At 36.1% G+C, this 13,499-nt stretch overlaps 1 protein-coding gene across 1 annotated transcript in view; it reads right to left on the reverse strand.

Annotated features, from left to right (window-relative positions):
* The window catches only part of ZNF804B (zinc finger protein 804B), a 568,493-nt gene that overhangs the window by 400,929 nt on the left and 154,065 nt on the right, over positions 1-13,499 (reverse strand). The gene's annotated exons all lie outside the window — the stretch shown is intronic.

Genomic DNA, 13,499 nt, shown 5'->3' on the forward strand with positions numbered 1-13,499 from the left:
TTAGTGGTGACAATTTCTAACATAATTGCAACTATGTAAAATTTATACTACAAAACCAGGAGCTAATCTCCTACTGAATAATAATAGACTTCTGCAGACTACACTTTCTACATAACAAGACAGTTATTAAGGAAGGTCTTGATTTCTGATTTCTTTTATAATTGTTCTATATTTAAATAACGTTTTGAAAACCTCCTGTAGTAACTTCAGTACTTAGGGTGGTTGTATTTTAGTGATAAGAACGAATGCTATTTTTTACCATGCTTGAATTATATTTCTCTGAAGTTCTTTCTACGTCTGTCAAACTTACTTTCTAATATGCAGGCTCAGAGTTCTTAGATGTTTTCTTTTTTAAACTGCTCTGAAGGATACACCTTCACCTCTGGTGGGTTATGTACTTAACACATGTCTGAGTACAAATTCAACTACATTTCTTCTCTACTGATCTGTGTAATGATTAGAAAATAGGAGGTCATGATTGACATTGAAAATTGGGCTTGTCTCAGAACTTAGGCTGTTGATCAGAATTATTATACTAGGGAAAGTTATTACTTTTGTAGTTTAAGTAAAGATATGATAGAGAGGGATCTGAGTGAGTCTAGGACCAGATCTGTGTGACCACAGGAAACAGATTATACTAAAATCACTTCATTTTGTAAATTTTGAAATCACAGAAATAAAAATATAGCTACTTGTGAGAAAATAAGTCTTTTAAAACTATAATTTGCCCTGGCCAGTGTGGCTCAGTGATTAGAACATCAGCCAGTGCACTGAAGGGTCAAGGGTTCAATTCTCGGTCATGGGTACATACCTGGGTTGCAGGTTTGGTCGCCAGCCCCAGGCAGGACACATGCAGGAGGCAACCAATGCATGTATCTCTCTCATATTGATGTTTCTCTCCCTCCCTCCCTCCCTCCCTCCCTCCCTCCCTTCCACTCTCTCTAAAAATCAATAGAAAAAATATCCTTGGATGAGGATTATATATAATTTTTCTGCCATGTACAGACGTAGCACAATCTTAAATTGTGTGTCAATACAGAGTGCTTCCTGTGAAAGCGACAAAATGCATATTAAAATGTCTCACTTTAAGATGACTGTCCTCAGTATGTAGGCTATCAGTACTCTGTTCTAGAGTACAATATCCTTTTCTGGTTAACCATTGAGTCTGACATTGTTGCTTATGCATCATTAAAATTCCCTTTCTTCTTTACTCCAATGAATGAATCTACTTTATCTTACTCAATAATAAGTATCTAGAAATATAGCTGATGATGAATCCCCCACAGTTATATGTAAACATGAAGATCTATTTTTTATTTTCTTGTTAACTTTTTAAATTAGATTCCACATATAAATAAAATCATATGGTGTTTGTCTTCTTCTGACTAGCTTATTTCATTTAGCATTATACCCACTAGGTCCAATCATGCAGTTGCAAAAGGTAAGAATTCCTTCTTTTTTACAGTTGAGTAGTATTTTGTTGTATAAATATACCACAGATTTGTCATGCACTCATCTACAGAAGGGCACTGGGATACTTCCAAATCTAGGCTATTTAATCAGTGCTGCAATGAACACAGGGGTGCATATATTCTTTCAAAACAGTGTTTTGGTTTTTTTCTAATATATTCTCAGAAGTGGAATTGTGGGGTGATAAGTCAGTTCCATTTTTAATTTTCTGAGGAAACTCCATACTGTTAGCCACACCAATCTGCATTCCCATCAACATTGCACAAGGGATTTCTTTTCTCTGCACCTTGCCAACACTTGTCATTTGTGGATTTACTGATGATAGCTTTTCTTACAGAAGTGAGATGATATCTTATTGTGCTTTTAATTTGCATTTCTCTGATGATTAATGATGTTGAGCATCTTTTCAAATGTCTACTGGCCACTTGTATGTCCTCTTTGGAAAAGTGTCTATTTAGGTCCTCTGCTCATTTTTAATTGGATTGTTTATATTATGGTGTTGAGTCTCATAAGTCCTTAATAAATTTTATATTTTAACTTTTTTTTTTTTTTTATCCTCACCTGAGGACATTTTTCCATTTTTTGTTCAGGTAGAGTGGGAGGGAGAGAGAGGAACAGAGAGAGAGGAGAGAAACATTGACGTGAAGGGACACATCGAGTGGCTGCCACCCGCACGACCAACCAGGGCCGGGGACAAACTGCAACCGAGGTACATGCCCTTAGCGGGAACCGAACCCGGGTCTCTCAGGACCGCAGGCCGACGCTCTAACCGCTGAGCCAAACCGGCCAGGGCTATATATTAACTTTTTATAATATGTATCATCGGTTAGTGTGTTCCCCACATAGTGTGCTGGTTTGTTTTCTTAAATGGTTTTCTTTGATGTGCAAAAACTTTTTAGTTTGATGTGGTCCCATTTGTTTTTTGTTTGTTTGTTTCCCTTGCCTGAGTTATGTAAAAAAAATATATTGCTACCAAAAGTGTCTGAGAGTTTACTGCCTATCTTTCCTTCTAAGATTTTCATAGTTTTAAGTTTTAGATTTAAGTTTTTAATCTATTTTGAGTTGATTCTTCTGTATGGTGTAAGGAGGTGGTTTAGTTTTCTTTTTTTGCATGTTTCTGTCGAATTTTTCAACATCACATATTAAATAGATTGTCTTTTACCCCATTGTATGTTTTTGCCTCCTTTGTGAAATATAAATTAACCATAATGATGTGGGTTTATTTCTGGATTCTCTGTTCAGTTCCATTTATCTATTTGTCTGTTTCTATGCCAATATCATGCTGTTTTCATTACTATGGTCTTGTAATATAGTTTTATATCAGGCAGCATGATACCTCTCTCTTTGCTCTTCTTTTCATAACTGTTGAGACTATTCAGGGTTTTTTGTGACAGTTTTACTTCTTCCTTTCCAATTTAAATGCCTTTCATTTCTTTTTCTTGTTTGATTACTATGTCTAGAACTCCCAGTACTATGTTGAATTAGAGAGGTAAAAGTGGACATCCCTGAGAACAGATCTGACAAATGTCAGAAGGGATTGGGGTTGGAGGCTGGCTGAAATAAATGAAGCAATTAAGCTGAAACACATACACACACACACGGGCTGGGTAGCTTTGATTTGGTTGGTTAGAGCATCATTCTGTACTCCAAAAGGATGCAGCTTCGATCCCCAGTTGGGGCAAGTATGGTAGGCAGCCAATCGATGTTTCTCTCTCACATCAATGTCTCTCTCTCTCTCTCTCTCTCTCTCTCTCAAATCAATAATAATAATAATAATAAAACATATCCTTTGGTTTGGTAAGAATTAAAAACAAAATAGACAATAGCATGCTGTATCAGAGGGAAAGTGGGGTGGGGGAATATAGAAGAGAGTGAATGGGGGAATAAATGCTGATAGAAGGAGACTAGACTTTGGATGGTGAACACACAATTCAATATACAGATGTCATATTATAGAATTGTATACTTGAAACCTATATTTTATTGACCACAGTAACACCAATAAATTCAACTAAAAAATAAAAATAAAAACAATATTGTGATAGGTTTGTGTGGTGACAGATGATTACTAAAATTAGTGAGTTTTTCATAATGTAAGGTATAAAAATATCCAATCACTACTTTAAACATGAAACTTTAAAATGAAATATAACCTATTTAGCAATCATAAATAATATTATTGAGGTTTGAAACCTGGCATTATTACTTCCCATCCCAAAATCAACAAAGCATTGCTTTAACCTTGATTTTGCTAGCCCAAGTCAACTAAAAATTACCATCCCTTCTGTTTGCTTTTTACTGGGCTCCATATAACTCTTTGATTTTTGTCAATTGCTTTTTACTTTGTATTTAAGAAATATAGTCAGAGAATTCACTATAAAAAGAGAAGTACATACATCTAAGCTCACTTAGAAACATTCATTTTACTATAGAATAAGAAGAATCTATATTGTTTTATAGGCCTTAGACATTGAAGCCACAGAATATTTTATTTATTTATTTATTCATTAATTCATTTGTTTAATTACTTTTTTTATTGATTTTAGAAAGAGAGTAAGGGAGAGGAAGAGAGAGATAAAAACATTAATGAGAGAGAACATCTATCAGCTGCCTCTTGCATGACCCCCATTGGGGACCCAGCCCACAACCTGGGCATGTGCCCTGACCCAGAATAGAACTGGTGACCTCTTGGTACATGGGTTGACACTCAACCACTGAGGCACACCTGCCAGGCAAGCCATGAACATTTTATTGAAATAAAAATTAATCTTGATTTACCAATATATATACAACCAGTCTAAGTCCCATTCTGGAAATTACTACATAACATTTGAAAATGGTACAATTAATTACATTAACTTTAAAAAAATTTTTATCTTTATTGTTGAAAGTCCCCCATTTTTAACCTCATTGTCCCTCCTTCTCCCTGCTCCTGCCCCACAGGCCTTCACCACAGTATCACCTGTGTCCATTGGTTATGCACATGTGCATATAAGTTATTTGGTTTATTTCTTTCTGCCCCCCTTCCTCCCTTCCCTCCGGGGTTCCTCAGTCTGTTCCCTGCCTCCATGTCTCTGGATATATTTTGTTGGTCAGTTTGTTTTGCTTATTAGATTCTACATGTGAGATCATGTGATACTTGTCTTTCTCTGATGAGCTTATTTCACAACTTTTAAAATTATGAAAAGGCATAAATGATACCACACAATTAATTTTCCATTATGAGACCTAAAATCTTATTGTATAATTTTATTATAATGTAAACAGTTTCTGTAAATGATTATAATTAAAGTAAGATTCTTGCCCTGGTCAGTTTGACTCAGTGGTTTAAGTGTTAACCTGCAGACCGAGGGTTGTGGGTTTGATTCCCAGTCCCAGTCAAGGTCATGCGGGAAGCAACAGGTCTCTCTCTCTCTCTCTCTGTCTCTCTCTCTCTCTCTCTCTCTCTCTCTCTTTTCCTCTCCCTCTCTCCCCTTCCATCCATTCTATCTAAAATTCAATGGAAAAATATCCTTGGGTCAGGATTAACCAAAAAAATAAATAAATAAAGATTCTCTCTCAGAGAGAAGGGGTAGGGCAAGAAGAGATTAATCAAAGAACTTATATGCATATATAGATTGCCCATGGACACAGACAGTAGGGTGGTGAAGGCCTGGGGTGGGATGGGAACTGGGGGAGGTGGGCAATGAGGGGAAAGAAGAGTGTGCATCTGTAATAGTCTCAAAAATAAGAATTTAAAAAATTAAAGTAAGATTCTAGTGAAAAAAAAAAGACATTCTTATTTCTCAACTCTGCTCAGTAGATAGAGCAATAACTCATGCAAAGAATCATTACAAAATTTAACGTAACACGTTCTTTGAATAAGTCAACCAGCAATGCTCCTGAATTTCGACTTGATATTAAGAGATCTAAGTCCCCTAATCATAACTTAACTGAACCCACCAAATATAATAGCTGATATAATTGAAATCTTGCCAATACTTAGAATATTTTATAACTCTTTAAAAGCACATGCCAACGGATTGTCATGTTTCTGTTAAAGGATTTACTAAACTATGAAACTAGAACTAAGATTCTCAAACTTATCTGTCCCTTCTGTACCAAATTAGCACCAGTACTGATGGTTTATTTCACTGAGTTTCAAATTTCTCTAAGTAAAGAGAAATTCTTTTATTTTTCTATAAGAGATTATCCTTTTATTACTCGAGTTTCATTACCAAGGTAGTCTGTGCTGATAATAATGCCACATATTCCTTATCTTAATTTATTTTTATTATTTCTAGACAAACCTCAAATTAATCATTTCTTCCCTTATGTGATACTTTCCCCTTTCAGATACTGTATTAACTAATTTTGAATTTTCCTCTTCTCCTGGTCTACATATTATAAACAACTCTGATCTTTAAATATTTTCTGATTTCTTTCCATTTGTTTGCAATTTTATTCTAATTAAAAAGTAAAATAGAATGGGGGAAGTGGCAAGGAGTTTTCGGAGCAATCTTCCAGAGTACTGTGACAAAGAACTACCCACCGCCAATACACACACACACACACACACACACACACACCTTTTATGTTAGAACATCAAAAGTTAGCTCTTCGCCATTACATTTATCTTGGTAATCTTGATGCAGTTTTCAAGATTCTCAGAAAATATCTTATAATAATCATTTTTACTAAAGAAATACTTCAGTGTATATGAAGATTATATAATGGGTATCATGCTACTCTGAGAAGAGAATTTTGATTTCCTGATTCCAAAGATATACTTGAAAACAGCAAGCTGTTGAGTCTCTTATTTTCATTTGAATCAAATAATGTACCAGATAAAAATGTTGTATACAACTATACAAGATCCACAACAGCAATGTTCATCATTATTTCCTATAGAATCATTATATTCTTCATTAGTTTCAACATGTGCAATGGCAGACTTTGTACAAACGTTAACATTTTAACATGTTACAACAGCAATGATACTACCATATTCAATGTGTTCAGAGCATTTCACTGTTAATTTTTTAAAAGCACATTATATTTCAGCTACTTTTGTCAGCTGAAGACTCTAAGCCTGCATGTGTGAACAAATAATCCTTAACTAAAAAAAATATTATTGAAACTCATAAATACACATTTAGCTTTAATATGAGTGGTATTACATTCCTTCCAAAGCCATACTGCATAATTTTCTTATATTTTGAAATGTTGGTGATTCATAACATAATATGTGTCTAAAAATATAGATTATAGACTAAAGTGTTACTAAAGGACTCTATAATTATAACACTTCAATGTTATTATTATAGAAATAAAAGTCACAAAGAAATATATCTAACTTGTATATATTACATACACAGTCTTCTAGATTTCTAAATAGTAAAAAAAAATTAGTAGCACATGATGTTTACATCTTACTTTATAGACTTAAACATAATTGCCACCAGTCTTTAAATTTTCTTTTCCCAAGTAAGGCTTCTAAGATGCATGGAATATCCTAAACTGTTCAGTAGCAACACAATACTGTGAGACATTTGTGGTCAACTGGAACCCCAGGCATTGCTTTCATTACCAATATTATTATGACAGATTATATCATATAAACCCTTCAAAAATATCTCATAAACATAATTTTACTTAAGAAATCCTTGAGTGTTTGTGAAAGTTAAAGATTATTATTCATTCATATGTATTAGATGAGTTTTTTCAAATCTGATCTGTCTGTACCTTGGCACAGTATATAACACAACTTACAAATAAAAAGCCTGGGATCTAGCTCTATACATTATTTTTTAAATAAATAATAAAGCATAAACAAAATAGCCTCCCATAGTCTTCTTCCCTAAGTCACAAATATTTTGAAGTCCATATAGATCAAAAATTTCCTCCAAAGATCTTTCATTTTAATATGTTTATTTTCACCACAAAGATATTTTGCTTTCTTTATAAAATAAATTTAAGATGATTGATAATCTTAAATGCTTGCATACATCCCCAATATTTGTTATTTTTATATCACTAATGAACTAAATATTTTGTACTATAGAGCACAAAACCCTTCATGATTTTTTTTTTATCCTCTCTTGAGGCCATTTTTGCATTTATCTTCAGATAGAGTGGGAGGAGGGAGAGGGGGGAAGAGAGAGAGAGAGAAACATTGATGTGAGAGAGAGACACATCGAGTGGTTGCCATGCACCCAACCCCAAACAGGGCCGGGGACAAACTGCAGCTGAGGTATGTGCCCTTAGCGGGAACCGAACCCGGGACTCTCCAGTCCAGGGGCCGACGCTCTAACCGCTGAGCCAAACTGGGCAGGGCTTTCATGAATTTTTTTAATATATAATTTAAAATATGTACACCTTATAGGCATTGTTGCAGTACTTATATTTTTGTGAGGAAACTAAAATTTTAGTAATCGTCTATTCAATTTTGGTAACGAATCTTAACTATTCGCATTAAATCATTAACTGTATATCCAAACTAAAATGGAGTTAGTTATATAAGGGACAAACTAGAAATGCTCAATGCAGGTACATAAAGGAAGTTTAACCTAACTTCACAGAAATTTACAGCTCTTCTCAGTAGAGGACACCAGCAAATCCCCAAATGTCAAATCTGTTCACATAACCTCTGTACTTCATACCTCTGTTAGTATTGCCAAAGTTAATTTGTAAGGAGCTCCACTTAATTGGCTTAAAAAAACAAGTACTATGTTAATTAATTATACCCTCAGAAATATAAAAACTAACCCAAATGTTTTTCAAGTCCATGTGCTTTAGGAAAATCTTTGGTAGATCAAAGCTAGTTTATTGGTTTATGAAAATAGGCATGTTTAGAGTTGTTAAAAATATAACATTTTTTCTACATAGGTGTATTAAAGGACAAATTCATGTTATCTTTGTTACAGAATTTGTTAGCAATAAAAGGTAACGTAAGATAGATTAGCTGTCTAATATGAAATTTTAATATCTTGTGAAATTTTAAACATAACTGATAATAACAAGTGAATTAAATAGCTGTAAAATAAAAATTTATAAACAAACTTTTCAACAAAAATTACACATTATGGCATTCTACTTAAGAACAGTTTCCCTACCCGGCCGGTGTGGCTCAGTGGCTGAGTGTCGGCCCATGCATCAAGAGGTCGCTGGTTCATTCTTAGTCAGGGCACATGCCCAGGTTGTGGGCCCAATCCCAAGAGGGGGGCATGCAGGAGGCAGCCAATCAATGTTCTCTCTCATTGATGTTTCTGTCTCTCTCTCCCTCTCCCTTCCTCTCTAAAATCAATAAAAAAATATATTTTTAAAAAATATTTTCCTAAACTTATTTTGGTAACTTGAAACCTTAAAATTATATTGAGATAAGTTAAATAATGTCTATTAGTAAACATGTTTTGTACCACACTGAAAAATTTACTATGAGGAAGAATAAGCTTCCAGAAATAATGACATGTATTTTTAAGTTTTGCCAGTCCACAGTGTACTTGTGAAAAAGAGTTCGCAATTTTTTATTTCTTATATCTCACTAGATATTAAGGATTCTAAATACCCTACTTGGGGAGGGGGGGATTTGGGTCTGCTATTGAAAAGAGATTGTGAAATTTCTTTACCTTTTAAATAATATATCTGGACAACAAAGATTTTGTGTCTTATGAAAATAATTTACTACGGTTCACATTGTCTTTATCAGGTCTTTGATTATGTAAGAAAACCCAATCTAAATGTTAAAGAACAAAGTGTTATTCACAAACTATATAATGTCTATTTGCTTAAAAGTTCTTTGTTTTAATATTTTCTTTATTGATTTTAGAGAGAGAGGAAGGAAGAGGGAGGGAGACAGAAATATCAATGAGAGAAAACATTGATTGCTGCCTCCTGCCTGCCCACCACTGGGGATTGGGCCCACAATCTGAGCAAGGAATTGAACCAGCGACCTCTTGGTGCATGGGTTGATGCTCAACCACTGAGCCACACTGGCTGGGTGCTTAAAAGTTCTTATACAGCAGAGCAAACCATCAACAAAATAGAAGACAACCCACTGAATTAGAGAATATATTTGCCAATGATACATCTGGTAAGGGGTTAATATCCAAAATTTATAAAGAAATTGTAAGACTCAACATCAGCCCAGATGATGTGGCTCACTGGATTGAGCGTCCTCCCATGAACTGAGAGGACCTGGTTTGAGTCCCGGTTCAATTCCCAATCGGGGCACATGCCAGGGTTGTGGGCTCTATCCCTAGTAGGGGGCATGCAGGAGGCAGCAAATCAGTGCTTCTCTTTCACATCAACGTTTCTATCTCTCCCTTTCCCTTCCTCTTTCTCTAAAAAAAATCAATTGAAAAAAAAGATTTAACACCAAAAAAACCCCCAAACAATCCAATTAAAAAGTGAACAGAGGCGCCCTGGCCAGTTTGGCTCAGTGGTTAGGGCGTCGGTCTGCAGACCAATGAGTCACAAGTTCGATTTTGGCTAAGGGCTCGCACCTTGGTTGTGGTTCATCCCTGGCTGTAGGTGAGGTCGTGCAGGAGGCAACCTATCGATGTGTCCCTCTGACGTTGATGTTTCTCTCTCTCTCCCTCCCACTCTATCTGAAGATAAATAGAAAAATATCCTTGGGTGAGGATTAAAAAAAGAACAGAGGACCTGAATAGACACTTTTCCAAAGAGAACAGAGGGCCAATAGGCATATGAAAAGATGCTCAACATCACTAATTATCAGAGAAAGCAAATTAAAACCACAATGAGATATTACCTCACACCTGTCAGAATGGCTGCCATCAATAGGTCCACATACAGCAAATGTTGGCAAGGTTGTGGAGGAAAAGGAACCCTTGTGCACTGTCGGTGGGAATGCAGATTGGTGTGGAAAACAGTATGGAGTTACCTCAAAAAATAAAAATGGAATGGCCTTATGACCCAGGAATTCCACTTCTGGAATATATCTGAAGAAACCCAAAATGTTCATTCAAAAAACATACCCACCCCAATGTTCATTGCAATGTTATTTTTTTTTTTTTATCCTCACCCAAGGACATTTTTCCATTTTTTGTTCAGATAGAGTATGAGGGAGAGAGAGAGAGAGAGAGAAACATCGACGTGAAAGGGACACATGGAGTGGCTGCCACCCGCATGACCAACCAGGGCCGGGAACAAACTGCAACCGAGGTACATGCCCTTAGCGGGAACCGAACCCGGGTCTCTCTGGACCGCAGGCCGATGCTCTAACTGCTGAGCCAAACCGGCCAGGGCATTTGCAATGTTATTTACAATAGCCAAGATTTGAAAGCAGCCCATGCCCATCAGTAGATGATTGGATAGAATGCTGTGGTACATTTATACTGTGGAATACTACTCAGCCATAAAAAAAATGTACCCTTTTCAACAGCATGGGTGGACCTGGAGATTTTTGTGCTAAATGAAATAAGCCAGTCAGAAGAAGACAAACACCATATGATTTTATTTATATGTGGAATATAATTTTAAAAGTTAACAAAGCCCTGGCCGGTTTTGCTCAGTGGTTAGAGCGTCGGCCTGTGGTCCTGAGAGACCCGGGTTCGGTTCCCGCTAAGGGCATGTACCTCGGTTGCAGTTTGTCCCCAGCCCTGGTCGGTTGTGCGGGTGGCAGCCACTCGATGTGTCCCTTTCACATCGATGTTTCTCTCTCTCTCTCTCTCTGTTCCTCTCTCTCTCCCCTCCCACTCTACCTGAACAACAAAAAAAAAAAAGTTAACAAAAAAAAATAGAAATAGATCTTTATGTTTACATATAACTGTGGGGATTCGTCATCAGCTATATTTCTAGATACTTATTACTGAGTAAGATAAAATAAATTCATTCTTTGGAATAAAGAAGAAAGGGAATTTTAATGATGCATAAACAACAATGTCAGACTCAACTGTTAACCAGAAAAGGATGTTGTACTCTAGAACAGAGTACTGATAGGCTACATACTGAGGACAGTCATCTTAAAGTGAGACATTTTAATATGCATTTTGTCGCTTTCACAGGAAGTCCTCTGTATTGACACAAAATTTAAGATTATGCTAAGTCTATACATGGCAGGAAAATAATATATATAATCCTCACCCAAGGATATTTTTTTCCATTGATTTTTAGAGAGAGTGGAAGGGAGAGATGGAGGGAGGGAGAGAAACATCAAAATCTGAGAAGAAGCCCATTGCTTACAACAAGCCCAATCTGACATATCTTAGAATTTTTATTATTTCAGCTGGTTACCAGTAGGATTGGTCTCATAGCTTAGAACTATACTGCAATTTGGTTTTTCTATACTATTGTTAATTGTTCGGCTTGTGTAAAAATAACCAACTGGATAGACTGATGTTTCCTCAATGTTTTGAAATGATATCTGACACCCGACGAAGTCTCCCTGCCCTCTCCCTCCACCTGCTGTAAGAAGTTGCTGAACTTTTGATGTATCTGTTGGCCATTTGTATGTCTTCTTGGGAGAAGTGTCTGTTCAGATTCTATGCCCAATTTTTAAATGAATTGTTTGTTTGGTGTTCAATTGTAAGTGTTCTTTATATATTTTGGATACTAACCCTTGTCAGAGCTGTTGTTTGCAAATTTCTTCTCCCATTTGGTTGATTGCCTTTTTGTTTTGTTGGTGGTTTCTGTTTTTGTTGTTTTGTTTTTATTTGTTTGTTTGCTTTTTAGAGAGGAAGGGAGAGAGAGACAGAAACATCTATGTGAGAGCAAAATATCGATGGGCTGCCTCCTGCACGCCCCCTACTAGGGATCAAGCCTGCAACCTGGGCATGTGCCCCGACAGGGAAATGAACCAGCAACATTTCAGGGCATGGGATGGCCCTCAACCACCTGCCACGGCTCTTCTTTGTTTTTTCAATCCTCACCCAAGTATATGTTTATTGATTTTTAAAGAGAGGAAGGAGAGAGAGAAAGAGAGAAACATTGACTAGTTGCCTCCTGTACATGTTCCGACTGAGATCAAACCCGCAACCCAGGTTTGTTCCCTGACCAGAAATTGAACCTGCAACCTTTTGGTGTACAGGACAATGCTCCATCCAACTAAGCTATCTGGCAAGGGCTGTTGGGGGTTTCTTTTGCTGTGCAAAAGCTTTTTTGTTTGATATATCATATTTATTTATTTTTTCTTTACTTCCCTTGCTTTTAGGAATGTAAACTGTTATTGACACTATTAAGATAGTATTAAGTTTCCTCAAAAAAATTAAGAATAGAATTACCATATGATCCAGCAATTCCTTTTCCAGGTATCTACAAGAAAATTTTGAGAACATTTATTCACAAAAATGTATACACCCCTATGATCGTTGCAGCATTATTCACCATGGTCAAGACACAGACAACCAAAGTGTCCTCCAATAGAGGATTGGATAGAGAAGACGTGGTGGATATAACAATGGGATACTACTCAGCCATAAGAAAAGATGAAATACTGCCATTTGCAACAACATGAATAGACCTTGAGAATATTGTGCTAAATGAAATAAGTCAGACAGACAAAGCTAAGTATGATTTCACACACCTGTGAGATATAAAACTGAAAGCGACAAATGAACAAACAAGAAAAACAAATAAACAAAAACATAGACACAGACAACAGTATGGTGGTTACCAGAGGGAAGGGGAGTGGGGAGGCAGTAAAGGGTAAAGGGAGTCAAATATATGGTGACGGAAGCTGACTTGACTTTGGGTGGTGGGCACACAGTGAAATATACAGATGATGTATCATAGGAATGTACAGTTGAAACCTACATAATTTTATTAATCAATGTCACACCAATAAATAATTTAAGAAGAGTTGCTCAAATGTGTCTTTTTGGTTGCTACTAACCCCAAAAGCTTTTCTCACCCTGAAGAAAAGCGCTGAATCATGCATATTAAAGAAAAATAAACAAAATCAATAATCATTCAAAAGGTGAAATCTGTGCAGACGAAACATTTAGCAGTTCATTGGGTGATCAGCACCCCTTGTGGGTGCTTGATCAAAAGGAGAAAATGTATGAACCAACTAAAATAAAGTCACTTAT

This window comes from Molossus molossus, unplaced genomic scaffold, assembly GCF_014108415.1.
Source record: "Molossus molossus isolate mMolMol1 unplaced genomic scaffold, mMolMol1.p scaffold_m16_p_7, whole genome shotgun sequence".
Lineage (NCBI taxonomy): Eukaryota > Metazoa > Chordata > Mammalia > Chiroptera > Molossidae > Molossus > Molossus molossus.